The 10872-nt window shown below is 40.6% G+C and overlaps 1 pseudogene; it reads left to right on the top strand.

Moving 5' to 3' along the window:
* The first annotated feature begins 4034 nt into the window (after window positions 1-4034).
* Window positions 4035-7171, top strand: LOC146669299 (potassium channel subfamily K member 3-like; annotated as a pseudogene).
* Window positions 7172-10872: the final 3701 nt, after the last annotated feature.

Raw genomic sequence — 10872 nt, forward strand, 5'->3', positions numbered from 1 at the left:
TCACAGAAAACCGAAACTAAACTTTGCGGCGACAAACAACATGTTACCGACCGCCGGCATCATGTTACCGACTATTTACACGCTGCTGCAAATCAAAAGTAGACTAGACTTTAGTTTGGGAAAACTTGGTTGACGTGTAAAAGTTAATTTTCTTTTAAAAGTAAACCATGTCAGAAATCCAAATACCTTCACTTGGGCTAGTGTTATTTCACTGTTATGATATTGTAATGTGACTTGGCTGTATATCTAATTAATAAACCAATTTTTAAAATATATTTCTATATTTATTCATCTTATTAATGATCACGGTTTAAGTGTATGGGACACATCCCTTAAATTAAACCTAAACATTGCACCAGTGAAGGGGCTCAACACCTTAGATTTCCAGGACTTGGTTTAAAACCCTATTTTTAGCTTAAAAAGCTACAAAGTTTACCTGTAATTGCATAAACAGTCAGGAATCCCCTTTGCACAGATAACCCATAATTTAGTCACACCTTCACCCCAATAGTGAGGTACACTCAGTAAATATTATTCCCTCCCAGGGCAGCCAAAGCTCGAGTAAAACCTGCCTTTTTTATATATGAAATCACAGAAGTTTTCCAACTTCCCTTTGCGCTTGAGTCACATTAAATTCATCATTTCAATATGATTAATAGTAAATATTACAATTTGCAGGTGTTTAAAAATGAGATTTTTTCTGCATTTGATAAATTAGAATAAATTCAAGTTAAATTAGAAGAGTACTTTCTCTAGTCAGAGTCATCTTCACTGCAGGTGTTTTGATTAGGAGCCCTTTCTGACGTACATGACTTACAGACCATGTCCATGCCCTTTTGGCTAAAAGGCTCAAAGGACTGTTGAGATTAGCTGCAAAGTTCAAGCCTGTTTCCCTCTGTGACACTGTAGCCTTGTCACTAAAGACATGTTTGTCTGCAAATATGTGTGAAGCCTCTACTTATTTTTTTTAAAAAGAGTTAGAATTTTTATATTTATGATAAAAATGCTCCGGATTTTTATACTATATTATCATCGTATCCACTGCCCGTATTCCCACTGTGGCTGTTATCAATGCAAAGATAGCATCATGTTTGCAGTATATTTCCATGGCTCATTTTCTACGAGAATGGCACTTGGACAGATGAGTGTCTGGACCTGAGTCGGTGGACATCCTGCTCTTAATGTCTTCCCATGAGAGATAACAGGTTGTATGAATTGTCCTGCTGAACAGAGAGATATGGGATGAGTACATCAGATAATGCAGTGCCATTATTTCATGAATGGAGTTTTCAAACCAGCACAGACGCCCTTATTATAAACTCAGTTGCTTTTTGGGTTTATGGCACGCTACAATGAGCTATATATTTATGACTATATAACACTGCTTTGGTAATATTTGTTTCCTATGACGTGAAGTTTGCAAAAGGAATTGATCTGTACTTGTTTAAGCACTGTGTGCATTCACTTAGTGCTCCATGATGAGGCTGTTATCTCTCATACTCATTTCAACAGGACTGTTCTTTCTGCCATTAGAGGAAATAAAGACTTGTCAGAATGCTACATCGCTAACCTCTGCATGGCAGTCGATTCATTCGTGCTTACCAGAGCAGCTAAGGTCCTGTATTGGCTGTAGAAGATGAAAACACAGCATAGTGATAGTCATATGTTCTGCGGGGAATGGAGGCAGTAACTGTGGATTTTAATGACAGATCTTAGGCTCTTTATGGCTCACTTCAGTGCAAGAATAGTTTCCACAAATTGGATTGCCCTCCTAAAATAGATGGGAACTTTGTGAAAGTGAAATAAGTTGCAGCATGGAGCTAAGGTAGTTGGCCTGTTTTCTGATCGCGCTGCCGTGAACCCGATTAGCACGTGCGAAAATCCAACAGATGCCACAGGAAATCTCAGTGAAGGCCCCTCAGACGAGGGCCCTGCACAGTTGCACTGATACGTACACACAAACCACCTCTACAGACGGCCTCACTCGGCAAGCGCGCAGAATGTAGTTAATGACCACAGCTAGGGTGGTAGTTGGCTCAGCAGCTATGTACGCTTGATAAAGGTCAACGCTGCCACCAGCTAATGCCTCACTGCTGAGAGTAATACTATAGTTGCGGGTAGTGTGATTACTCCAGACAGGAGTATTTCATAGGGCAAAATAACACATGGACGAGAGTCCAGAAAGGGTAGCTGGTGATGCTGGGTTTCTTTAAAAGGCTGCCACGTATGTGAGGTACAGAATACACAACTTTACATTTAATTAGTGTGGATGCTGATTAAGCTTCCGTATTTGTTTGTAGCAAATACTACTTGAACGTACAGGTGGTACGTGTATAAATGGTCTGGCATGTATAAATCCTGGCAATCCTCCTGGCACTTAACAGCGTACACTATGTTACTCTGTTTGTGTCTGGTGACACGATCCTTGGGGTGGACCAATTTTTGGCTCAGCGTGTTTTGGGGTTTAAAAGCCATAGAGACACGGTGTTTAGAAAAACTTCGTCTCAACTGTTCCCATACTCCTGACACATACGGGATCACTACAGGTTTTCCCAGCTTTGACAAAAGTCCAGCTGGGACTTTTTTCAGGTGCCAAAAGAAAGCTCCAGCTGATCCAGGAGAGAAGGACAACCGCTGCCTAAGCGGAAAACCTGTTTGTTTTGAGGCATCTCTCAAAACAAACAGATACAAACTTTTAATATTCATTCAGAAATTTCCTGACTTTAAATTTTTTTTTGTCATTACTCAGCTTTTTCAAATGCACATTTTAAACATGCTCAGCTACTTTTCAACCTCTTCTTCTGTGTGAACTTCAGCTTTCAACATTTCTGCACTTTTTTTCAGATGAAAAATTCTGTATTTTTCAGCTCATTTAACATTTTTAGCTTAACTTTAGCAATCATTTCAATTCTGCTCAAAACATTCAGCGATCAGCATTCACACTGCAGTTTCTTCAAAAAATGCATTTTCTACTTGTTACTTGCTATTAATCTCTCGTTCTCTTCCATAGTGCATCCTTCATCCTGTCTCTGCCCTCTCCCGCAACCAGTCGTTGCAGATGATTTCCACTCCCTGAGCTTGGGTCTACCAGATGTTTCCTTCCTGTCAAAATGGACTTTTTCCTTCCAACTGTTGCCAAGTGCTTGCTCATAGGGAGTCATGTGATTGTTGGGGTTTACTCTGTATTATTGTAGGGTCTTTACCTTAAAATATAAAGGACCTCAAGGTGTCTATTGTTTAATTTTAGGTCTTCTTTGATACAGTGTGATAACCATTTTCACAAATCAGTCAAATGCAGTTTAAGTAAAATGGAGGTTAAAGCAGGATGTGCTTTAAGACATCACTGACATGGAGCTTCTGCAGGAATATTCAGAACCATCCCTCCTGATGACCACCGGTTTAAGGAAAAAAAGACGAAAGATAGCCAATATGCTCAAATTCGCTAGAGAAAAGGTGTTAGCAACTACAGTCATATTTTATATACAGTGATGCACATGTATTACATTAGTAGAACATTTAATGATTTTTATTGTGCTTTTCCCATAGAAAAGGTTTAATATAGTCCTGCTCTAATTTAGACATATTGTATCATGCGTGAGTTTCTAACTTCCAGTCTGTCTTATAACTGAATTTAAAGTAAGAAATGAAATGTATACTCTAGCACAAAACGTGAAACAAACTAAACACCCTATGCTGAAATCTTGCAACATCAAAGCGAATATAACTGTAACTGTTTCAAGAAACCGAACTGAGCACATTAGCACTTGTTAAAAGTCCTCATAGTCCTCTTAAAGTTCAGTAAACGAGGTTATGTGAGCATGCTTCACCTGACCACACGCTAATACTATAGGCTACACTTTCAAGCCATTTAGACCTATGCTGTACTCCTAACAGGCCCATGGCCTCTTTACACCGTGAAGACCAGCGAAACCCATGTGCAGGATGGCTCTGATCCTGTGCATCTGTGCCTCTGAGCAGCAGCAGCAGGAGCAGCAGCACCCTCCCCGCCTCCTCCGGGCACTCTGGATTTGAGGATGAGGACGCAGAACATCAGGACCCTCTCTCTCATCCTCTCAATTATTTTCTACCTGCTTGTAGGAGCCGCAGTTTTTGACGCACTAGAGTCAGAAAGCGAGAGTTCAAGAAAAAAAGGCGCTGGAGCAGAAGCTGAGCGAGCTGAAGAAAAAGTACGAGGATGATTTCAACCAGATCTAGTGAGTGGTCCATCAGACAGAGCCGCATCGCGCTGGGAGGCAGTGGAAGTTCGTCGGCTCTTTTTACTTTGGCATCACCGTTATCACTACAATTGGCAAGTATATAATGTTGTGGCCTGACTTCACGGTATTGTGTGATTTTTGCAGTAATTTTTTTGACAGTTTTTCTTTTTTTGGACCCTGAACAGCAACTCATTGAAGATAGACACATAAACTAGGCCTACCTAAATGATTTTTTGATTGTGAATTATTACTCCTTGTAATGCTGGGATGTAGCTAAAGTTTTGTTTTGTTTTAAATTAGCCCATTTACAGAAAGCAAAGCTGTCCAGAAACACCTGCTGTTGTTGTTCTAGGTCCAAATTCTTGGAATAAGATAGATGTAGTTTGGCCTTTTCAGCAAAATATCAGTAAAGTGATTATGTAGGCAGCTGCATATGTAGTAAAGAAGTGTGCAAAGTTTTTGAAAGTTTTTATTTTTTATTTTTTAATGGTAAAACCCCCCCCAACCCTTTCTTAAAATACCTAAACCACCTCTATGTGACAAAGAAAGTACAGATCAGAAGCCTTAATCTCTTATAGCCACCTTGGGGCCTATCCCAGTTGGCAGTAGGCAAGAGGTGAGTACACACTGGATAGGTTACCAGTCCAAGGTTGGCCTGAACAGACCTAAAGCAATGAAACAATAACACTTTTCAGTTACAATTTCTCACGTGCTGTCTTATTGGTCTGATATAAGCTCCAGCCTTCCTGTCCAACCTCAGACTGCGGAACAAAGGACTGAGTGAAACCACCTTTGTTAGAGTGCACGCCCTGTAATGTTAAGAAGCTAAAGTGTCACTATGTTTTCTTACAGCTTGGTAGCTTCATATCTTATGTAGAAACAGTTGCCTTTTGTTAATCACCTATGTCCTTACCATTTCCCAAAAAGCTGAACTAATTGCAGAAATATAAACAGGTTAAAAAGCTGATCAGGCTTAAAGTGAGAAAACCTGCTGTTAATGTCCAGTAAACACTTTTTATCTTACGTTGTGGTGTGCAGGATTGAAAAATATTGGTATCGAAAAATATTGGTATCAAGCCAATACCATGTAAATACAGGGCCAGTATTGGTGATGCCAATACTGATACAGATACTTTTAACGATAAAGATGGCTTATGTTGGAGAGGGCAGTGAGAAGAATGAGATTAATGGAATGTAAATGTGCTTATCGCTAAAGGACGTTCAGTCAGCTTCTGTTGTTTCAATGGGCTAGAGGCTATAAATAAAATTATGTGACAGTCAACATAAAAAAAGTTCCGATATTTTTCATAGCCCGTGTTTGACTTGTATTTTTTCATTTCTATTATACTTATTTATTTAACACAATTCCATGGACTACATACTGAACATAGAGGATAGAAACAAAGTATCAATACTGAGGCGCTAGTACTGATCTGATACCAATACCAGCATTGGTATCGATATTTAGATCAATCCGCCCGCCTCTAGCATTCCCAAATAAACAGTGTTCACTTATCACTGTGTGTTCAGCCTGCTCTGTCACCAACCTTCTCTTTAGTTGCACCTCCCAAGTTTCTCAGTTTGCTATTAAGTGCTGTGGAGGTGGCGGACACTGGTATTAACAGAGCTTTTACACATGTACACCGCTAGCAGCTGCTTCTGGAAATGAGGTTAACGAGGACAGCATGATTGGACCAAACCAGTTAAGCTGCAGTTATAGAGAGATAGCCAAATGTTTCCTGGCACAGCATCAGCAAGCAGTTTTAGTGAGACTTATCTGTGGTTTAACCATGTTTGCTCACATTAGTTTAAAGACTTGACTTTAACCTGCACTGAGTTATGTGTGAGTATCCCTGCCTTGCAGTGTTTACAGCAGCAATATACTAGTTTGATGTCTATGGAGCTTGATGACTATGAAACAGTAGTACTCAACCTTTGACCTGTATTATTCTTTGACTTTGCAGGTTATGGCCATGCTGTTCCGTGCACCAATGCTGGAAAGGCCTTCTGTATGTTTTATGCGCTCTTGGACATCCCTCTGACGCTGGTCATGTTCCAGTGCCTGGGCGAGAGGATCAACACTTTTGTGAGATACCTCCTGAGCAGAGTCAAGCAGGGCCTGGGCTTACAGAAGACAGAGGTGTCAATGGGAAACATGGTCCTGGTGGGTTTACTGTCTTGGGTAAGCACTTTGTTTGTAGGAGCTGCAGCCTTTTCCTATTTTGAGGGCTGGAGCTTTTTAATGCCTCTTACTACTGCTTTGTCACACTTACTACCATTGGGTTTGGAGATTTTGTAGCCTTGCAGACAAAAGATGCCCTCTAGAAGCAACCTACCTACGTGGTATTTAGCTTCATGTACATTCTAGTTGGGCTGACGGTCATCGGAGCATTTCTTAACCTGGTGGTGTTGAGGTTTCTCACTGTAAGCTCAGGTGAGCTTGATGGGAGCTCCACAGCAGGGGAAGAAGAGCAGGAGTACAGGAAGATCGTGGACACTGGAGAAGGAACTGCTGAGGACCTATGTAAGGATGATGAAGATGAACTTTGCAGGCTTACCTTTCCCATGGAGGGTTGCAACAGCTTTGTCAGCCTCCTCTCTTCTCCTGCAGAGGAGCACAGACCTATTATACCCAAGAATGCAAACCTGCCTGAACCCAGCAGACTCCAGGCTTTGTTCCTTTGCATGTGCTGTTGCATGGACGTTTACAACAGCGCCTCTCAGTCCCACTGTGACCAGACAAGCGGCCATAGCAACCCTGTCTTTTACAGTACCATCTCCTACAGAGGGGACCAGGCCCCTTGCAGCTTCTACACCATGTCATCACAAGCCTCCCCCAGCAGCGTGGCACTCTGTCTGGGCAAGAACAATTCTCACAGCAGGTGGAAATCACTCTGACTGAGATCTTTGAAAACTTGAAGTTGAAATAGCCTTTGTTTTGTTTTGGATCTTTGTACGCACAGAGCCCATAAAACCATCTGATTTTCTGTTTGGTGGAATAAACTGCCTCATGCTTTCTTTGTTATGAAGCTTGTCTGATAAAATGTAACATATTAAAACTAAATATGCAGTTTATATTGTATTTACACTGAACATTACCAATGATCTAACATTTGAGGTATATCAATAAAGTATAGTTTATGCAACTTTATGGTTTTCCTTCACTATATCACCTGCAAAAATCAAACCAGCAAATTAAAAAACAAAAGAAACAAACAAAAATAAAGCACCCACACAACTTGAGTATGAATACGTTGTCTTCTCGCTGCAGCACTGTCTCATGTGACCTTTTTTCTGACCGTTATTTCCAGTCAGTAAACTTTGCAGTTTCCTGTCAGTAGTGTTCACTTCATTGCTCTGGCTAGTTCCCCAGGTAAAAATGTTCATCTTTATTGCTCAGTTTTGGGGGACCTGGAGACGGACACATGGTAAAAGATGACTGAATGACGGCAGTAGCCAGGTAAAAACCAATCATATCATCTCTGTCAAAGAACAGAAAATGAGCCGTGGCACAGAAGTGGCCTCCAAGTACAAGCTATTGTCTCAGATGTGTGGTTGAATGACACATTGCAGATTAGATTTTTAATACAAACCACCGATACTTACATACTATGTTATGTAATGTCTTCAGTGGATCTGAATTATTAGGCAAGTTGTATTTTTGAGGAATAATTTTATTATTGAACAACAACCGTGTTCTCAGTGAACCCAAAAAACTCATTAATATCAAAGCTGAATGTTTTTGGAAGTAGTTTTTAGTTTGTTTTTAGTTTCAGCTATTTTAGGGGGATATCTGTGTGTGCAGGTGACTATTACTGTGCATAATTATTAGGCAACTTAACAAAAAACAAATATATACCCATTTCAATTATTTATTTTTACCAGTGAAACCAATATAACATCTCCACATTCACAAATATACATTTCTGACATTCAAAAACAAAACAAAAACAAATCAGCGACCAATATAGCCACCTTTCTTTGCAAGGACACTCAAAAGCCTGCCATCCATGGATTCTGTCAGTGTTTTGATCTGTTCACCATCAACATTGCGTGCAGCAGCAACCACAGCCTCCCAGATACTGTTCAGAGAGGTGTACTGTTTTCCCTCCTTGTAAATCTCACATTTGATGATGGACCACAGGTTCTCAATGGGGTTCAGATCAGGTGAACAAGGTGGCCATGTCATTAGTTTTTCTTCTTTTATACCCTTTCTTGCCAGCCACGCTGTGGAGTACTTGGACGCGTGTGATGGAGCATTGTCCTGCATGAAAATCATGTTTTTCTTGAAGGATGCAGACTTCTTCCTGTACCACTGCTTGAAGAAGGTGTCTTCCAGAAACTGGCAGTAGGACTGGGAGTTGAGCTTGACTCCATCCTCAACCCGAAAAGGCCCCACAAGCTCATCTTTGATGATACCAGCCCAAACCAGTACTCCACCTCCACCTTGCTGGCGTCTGAGTCGGACTGGAGCTCTCTGCCTTTACCAATCCAGCCACGGGCCCATCCATCTGGCCCATCAAGACTCACTCTCATTTCATCAGTCCATAAAACCTTAGAAAAACCAGTCTTGAGATATTTCTTGGCCCAGTCTTGACGTTTCAGCTTGTGTGTCTTGTTCAGTGGTGGTCGTCTTTCAGCCTTTCTTACCTTGGCCATGTCTCTGAGTATTGCACACCTTGTGCTTTTGGGCACTCCAGTGATGTTGGAGCTCTGAAATATGGCCAAACTGGTGGCAAGTGGCATCTTGGCAGCTGCACGCTTGACTTTTCTCAGTTCATGGGCAGTTATTTTGCGCCTTGGTTTTTCCACACGCTTCTTGCGACCCTGTTGACTATTTTGAATGAAACGCTTGATTGGTCGATGATCACGCTTCAGAAGCTTTGCAATTTTGAGACTGCTGCATCCCTCTGCAAGATATCTCACTATTTTTGACTTTTCTGAGCCTGTCAAGTCCTTCTTTTGACCCATTTTGCCAAAGGAAAGGATGTTGCCTAATAATTATGCACACCTGATATAGGGTGTTGATGTCATTAGACCACACCCCTTCTCATTACAGAGATGCACGTCACCTAATATGCTTAATTGGTAGTAGGCTTTCGAGCCTATACAGCTTGGAGTAAGACAACATGCATGAAGAAGATGATGTGGACAAAATACTCATTTGCCTAATAATTCTGCACTCCCTCTATATGTATATATATATGTATATATATATATATGTATATATATACATATATATATATACATAAAGGAACAGAGCCTTGTTACTGGAAAGTCAGAGGTGTCGGAGATTAATTTCAGTAGTTTATGTAACAAATAGAAGAACTGTTAACCAACATAAAGTCCATAGAATTAGATAAATTAGTTTATTATAATAATATTTCTGTTACCACGGTATTGCCACTAAACTTACAAATCATTGCAACTAACTTTGGCCACTTGGAGAGGCAATCTACGCTAAAGAGCACCTCCAACTACTCACTGTGTCTCATTGCAACAAAATCAAAAATAAAACAAAAACTTATTAATAACTCTAAAGAGTTTTTATTAAAATAAAACAACAACAACACATGGTTAATACATTAGATTAGACAATCAAGCTGAAATACAATGAAAAGACATAAATAAAACAGCAGCAGGAGAAATTTATAAAGAGAGAAAAATGTTTATCATCCAGTGTTCATACTACTGTAGTCCAGTCTAGAGACTTCATGCTGTGATCCAACTCACCACTGCCAGGGCAGCCAGACGCATTCACCAAAGGAAAAAACCAATTCAGACTACATCCGAAAGACAGCCAGTAAATGTGTTCGAACAGTTAGTAGAAACATGTTAAATCCATTTTCCACATACCCGTAACCACAATCTGCAAAACAGAAGCTCTGATTGGAGAGCTGGGCGTTTCCTGAACACGACAGTGAGCTCACTGTACTAAAATGGCCTCAGCAGTCACATGATCTCAATCCAGCAGAGCATATTTGGATATGAAAAATCTCTGAGGAGTGTTTCCAACGCCTTGTTGAACCCATGGTAAGGTGTACCTAACTGAGTGGCTGGTGAACATGTGGGATCCATACCAATGATGGCAAACATCTGTCTTGTTAAATAAGCCTGAAAAAAGACACTGAGGCCCACATGCTGCCTTGTAGCTGATTTTTGAATCAGTACGGTGTCATTTTAAATCACTAATCTGTAACTGCCCTGTGCTCTGACCTCCATGTGGATCCCTCAAGTCTGGCACTGCATAATTTCAGGAAATTGAAATAGACTAGCATTTATATCACACCTTTGTAGGCTTACTGACCACTGATATTGCTTCAGACTACAAGGCACATTTTAAGCATGTAATTTAGAACAAATAAATCAGTCTAAAGTGCCCGTGTTTGGCCTGTGGCACCCACTAAGGCACAGGGAAACCTTGTCAACTCCTTACAGACTTTTAGGCTGCCTGACAAGAGCCCATTCACAAGGGCCCACCAGCAGTAACTTGCATTTAATCCACACACGGCATATTTCTTTTCCTTGTTGCCATTACCTACACTAGAGAGCAGCATTGGTCTACGTATAACAAAGGCTGAGTCCTCACAGCTCTCCAACACTGATAGTTCTGTTTGCTCAGATGGTTACATATAAACATTTTATTTTATAAATT

Source organism: Rhamphochromis longiceps, linkage group LG5 (genome assembly GCF_057381845.1).
Source record: "Rhamphochromis longiceps isolate RC_006_pf linkage group LG5, R_longiceps_female_GT1.1, whole genome shotgun sequence".
NCBI classification, from domain to species: Eukaryota; Metazoa; Chordata; class Actinopteri; order Cichliformes; family Cichlidae; genus Rhamphochromis; species Rhamphochromis longiceps.